Source organism: Octopus bimaculoides, chromosome 11 (genome assembly GCF_001194135.2).
Source record: "Octopus bimaculoides isolate UCB-OBI-ISO-001 chromosome 11, ASM119413v2, whole genome shotgun sequence".
NCBI lineage: Eukaryota > Metazoa > Mollusca > Cephalopoda > Octopoda > Octopodidae > Octopus > Octopus bimaculoides.
This window is the reverse complement of record NC_068991.1, coordinates 64,046,617-64,051,975: the sequence shown is the minus strand read 5'-3', so window position 1 is coordinate 64,051,975 and position 5,359 is coordinate 64,046,617. Positions and strand designations below refer to the sequence as shown.

The 5,359-nt window shown below is 38.2% G+C and overlaps 1 pseudogene; it reads right to left on the bottom strand.

Moving 5' to 3' along the window:
- Positions 1 to 1,126: 1,126 nt before the first annotated feature.
- Positions 1,127 to 2,769, bottom strand: LOC106883839 (general transcription factor II-I repeat domain-containing protein 2-like; annotated as a pseudogene).
- Positions 2,770 to 5,359: the final 2,590 nt, after the last annotated feature.

The window sequence follows — 5,359 nt, the reverse complement described above, 5'->3', positions numbered from 1 at the left end:
ATATATATATATATATATATATATATATATATATATATATATATACATACACACACACATACATATGCATGTACATACATGTGTGTGTGTGCGTGTGTGTTTGCGCGCGCTCTTTGACTTGGCAGTTTACGAATCATGGTAGACATGTAAGATCGGATACTAAAACCCGTAAGCATATTTCCATATTACTGACGTCAGTTGACTAATGTATAAATATCTTTTCTGCGCATGGGTCTGTTTCCGGTCTGAAATTCTCTCAAGGAAGACCCAGTGTGCCAGCTATACAATCAATCTCTTCTTAGAGCAGATTGCTGCGCGAGTAGTAGAAGTTGCTCTGTCAGTTTTAAAAAGCAAATGATGTTGAAAGTATGTGACAAAGGAATCTGGGTAGCTGTTATCCATTAACACACTTTGGACTGTTTGCCGTTGGTGGCCCTTTCACCTACTTCATTGCATATAATTACTATATCATTCCGTGTGTAGGCAGCCACGGCTCTGGTGTGTAAAGATTTCTGAAATACACAAATAGCCATATAGGAAAAGTAGTTGTCTTGTAGACATTGGCAGTAAGTTATTTCTTCTCTTGAGCAGAGAAAGAAAGAGATCCAGCTTGGTCGGAATACTCAAATGTCTATGATGTTCTCACTTTGTTGAGCATGCATAATAATTACGCTATAGATGTTGTATATAGAGATTGCCTACCCTCTAGGCAATCTCTATATACCGTCAGAATATTATCTACATGTCTAGAGCAGAAACAGGATAGATACCAAGGGTTAAATGCACTGCACTCTAGTTACACCGTACAGACAATGGTGAGTAGACTTTATAGCCTCGACCCGATAAGCTGTTCTGATCTATTTTATTTATAGAATATCTAAATTGGAAACAGATGCTGTTCACGTTAAGTTTTAGAGTTGGTGGATGTCGGAGGATGTGAGACCGGAGCCGTAGAGCAGGGGTGTCGAACTCAATCGCACAGGGGGCCAAAACTCAAAGCACACTTTAGGTCGCGGGCCGAACAGGATAAACATTTATTGAATAGACTAAGACTTTTTGAACATGAACATGTATTGAAACAGATGGTATATAATTTTATTCCCAAAATGAATTAACATAACTTGCATTAAAGATATGTGCTTCCAAACAAAGACAGCGTTCGAGCTGCATGTAAACGGATCTGGGGCATTGCTTCAGGTATGAAGGGAGTGAACTGTTCAGCCCCCACACAGTCGTACTTTGCTTTTAATGTCCCATTACACTGCATTTCTATCAGCTCCATTTTAATCTGTACAGGTGCAGTTTCCACATTGACGGCAAATGGGTTGCCAAGCAGCTCCAAATAATTTTTTTGTACTTCAAAGTCACTAAAATGCCGTGAGAATTCAGTGCGGAGCGCATTCAATTTATCAGCAAGTGTTGCTTTGGGAACAATGTGGCGCTGACTTGGCTCAACATTACTTGGCAACAGGGTAAGTGCGACAAGTTCAATTGGTGCATTTGTATTTGTGTCTCCCAAAAGTGCAGCTTCGCTTGAAATGCCTTCACTGCGTCATACATATCACAGATCATGCGATCCCGTCCCTGGAGCTGGATGTTTAAAACACTGAGATGCGCAGTTATGTCAACCAGAAACGCCAACTCGAATTTCCACTTTTCCTCCCGCAGAAATTTGGTTTCTTTTCCTTTACTGTCCATGAACTGACATATCTCCTCAACCAGTTAAATCTATATTAAGAACTTTTCCCCGACTGAGCCACTGCTCCTCCGTATGATAAGGCACGTCACCGATCTCTGAATGTATTTTCCGCAGGAAAGACTGAAATTGGCAGTGATTTAACCCTTTGGATCGGAAAAAGTTTACGGTTTGTGTTACAGTGCTCATTACATGTTCCATTTTTAAGGCTTTAGCGTACAGCGTTTCTTGGTGTATGATGCAGGATATGTTGTCAACTCACCAATGCAGTTCTCTTCTTCTATCTTTACACATATCCTACCTACTTGTCCACTTTTTTCACCGCATATTGCCGGTGCTCCATCTCTTGTAATTCCAACAAGTTTGTCCCAAGACAGTTTCATGTCGGTTACACTCTGATATATTTTTTCAAAAGGTCTTTCCTGTTGTTGTCCCAAGCATCGACTTAATGTCCAGAATTTCCTCCATGACGAAAAAATTGGAGTCCACTCCACAGATGAAGATAGTCAGCCTACTGTATGAATCATGTCAGTAGTCTCATCTACAGCAAGAGAGTATGCAACATTTTTTTTTCCTTTTTCAATCAACTGTGTTTTCAAATCAGTGACCAGCTCACACACTCGATTAGCAACCGTATTTCTGCTAATATTCACATTAGTACACAGTTGCTTCTTGTCTGGACACAAAACGTCACACATTATCATCCAGCAGCTCTTCACAAACTCTCCTTTGGTAAATGGCCGGGCAGATTTTGCGATCTCCTCTGCTACAATAAAACTTGCTTTAACAGCAGCTTCACTTTGTGATTTTGCTTTGGTTAAAAAAGTTTGTTGTAATGTGACATTCCTCTTCAACAGTTCTACCTTTCGTTGCTTCAGCTCAGCAGTGAGGTATTTATACTTTCCCTGTCGTTTTGTCTCGTAGTGGTGTTTGAGATTATACTCTTTAAGTACAGCACCATTAGCACCACAATTAAAACACACGGGTTTGCCACCAATGTCAGTAAGCACGAACTCGGTTTCCCACCAGATTTGAAAGGATCTGTTTTCAGCATCGACTTTTCTCTTGGCCATTGATATAGATAGTTACTACTACTGAATGACAGCACGTGAAAATGATCACCCGAAAGAGCGGTAAGGCGGCTGTTGCGGTGCATTATGGGATTAGTAGATTTTGCATCATTAGCACTTCACAACACGCGATTAGAGAACCGAATGAAGCGTTTCCCAGCATACCTTGTTGCAGTTAAAATTAAAACTTGTGACTGTGTTATCATGTTTCTTTAATGTGTGTTTTTTTTTGTACAGACAGAGTGTAATAGTTACAGTGGTGTTGTTTCTTGTCGTGTATTAAATTATTGCTACTTTGGTGACACCCTTAGTAAGAAATGTAGTGCAGTCAGTGCTATATATAATGTAATGGCCTGCTGTATATGTAGTTGTAACAAGAAATCATGGGTGTTGCTGAGGGTAGCAAAGTACTCTATTTGCTGATGCCGCCATTTGGACCAATTTCATGCTGATATCAAAATGGTGCCGTGGGCCGGATGAAATTGTTGCAAGGGACGGAAATTTGACATGGCTGCTGTAGAGGGCGCAAGTAACGAATCATTCTATTTTTAATTTGACGGCTGCGAGACCAGATACACACATATAAAGGGATACAAAATGTAACCTAGTAATATGTAACTATTTTGTTCAAGTATAGTGGAATCAAGATGTTTAAACTACTTAATAAGGTCATTAGGACCGAGGCGTCACTGTGAACGTTATGCACGATGTTGAACACGAGCCATGATTCTTTTTAGAAAACATGCGATAGACAAGAGGTTTCTTTCTTTTATTTTATCCGCGATGCGGATTTCTGTGCATTCATTGATAAAACAGACGTCTGCAATATCTAGCAATGAAATTTCGTTTAACCTTATAAATAATCTTTTTTAGTTGCCAATGTCCGTCCATCGGGTATGTATATTTTCCAGTTGGTTACATGTAATTTTGGTGACCTTTTCGCATAGTGTAGTGGTTATTTAGGTGTTCAAAAGCAACTTCGTTTTATTTTCTTTATATTTTTATATTTTCTATTTTTAATCAATGACTTGATATGGAGTCGCTTTCTTAAATACTATAACTCTTTTCCCCAATGCGGCATATAAAATATCTCCCCCCCTCTCTCTCTCTCTCTCTCTCTCTCTCTCTTTCTAGCTATATCTCTCTCTCTCTTTACCTCTCCGTTTCTCTCTCTCCCGCACACACACACTCACACACATACACACATAAATACACACTCACACACATAGACGCACTCAATGGGAACCAATTGAACAAGATCATTTAAGAAATGTTTCTCTGCGGTAAAGTATTTGTCTTTTAGATAATAGGACATAAAAATAATTAACAATAAAAAGAGAAGAGTTTTATTGCTTCAAGTAAAAATATCCAAACGCAGAAACAAAATACAAGGCGGCAACATGATAACACAGCAGATTAGTTCCCAATGTCTTCTTGATTTATGTGGTTCTTTTAACGCATAATGTCTTCTAAACTGATCAGGAGTAACGTCTATATTTAGCCCTTCACATACATAGCTTTGCGCAAACACACAGCTACGCGTGCTCGAATACATATAGACGTAGCCGAGGGGTAAATGATAACAGGCGATCTATCTATCTATCTATCTATTAATCTTTCTCTCTCTCTCTCTCTCTCTCTCTCTCTCTCTCTCTCTCTCTCTCTATCTCTATCTAACTATCTATCTATCTATCTCTCTCTCTCTCTGTCTCTTTCTCTCTCTGTACATATATATATATATATATATATATATATATATATACACGCACACACCACAAAATTTTCTAACCAAAACTAGATATCTAAGCGTTATCCAAGCTTAATTAGAATACCTATGAAGAAAATCAAACACTAACGATATAAGTTATCTTACAAACTATGAATCCGCAAACCCATTTCACTTTACAAGCATGAGAGACAACTCAGATTGCCTCCCCATGCGACAAAGCGTCATCACAAAATCAATTTACAACGCCATCCGGATAAAAAGACTGTCCTAAAATAAATATAGAAAATTCCCCCGTAATCGAATACATACACAAATACTAGCACGTAGAATATTGGTGAAACATTCCCATCAAAATATCTGTTGAGTGTAAGCATAACAGGCCGGATATCGTTGTTTGGGACTGACAAGAAAAAGCATGTACCGTCATAAAGGCCAGCCGTCCTGCTGATGTGAAAAATCTCTTTGAAAGAGAAAGAAGATGACTATCGACAACTGATTCGAAACCATCAGCTTCTATATCCGGATTACAAATTTACATTTATACCGGTTATAATTGGTACACTTCTGTCAGTAAATACATAACTAGCTGTAAGTCTGGATTAGCTTAGATTTTCTGAAAAATAAATCAACCAACTTACTCGCTGATTACAAATACAATCTGTAAGCGGAACTGTAAAACAATGCAAGATTTTTATCAGGTTTAAATTGTGATATTGTTTTCGTTACCTATATTCCAACGATGGAACTTTGTATCTTTGCTAGAAATCAGCTCCTTCTTTAAAGAAAGAATCTAAGAAATTAAAAACAGAAAAGACATACATACATACATACATACATACATACATATATGTATGTGTATATATA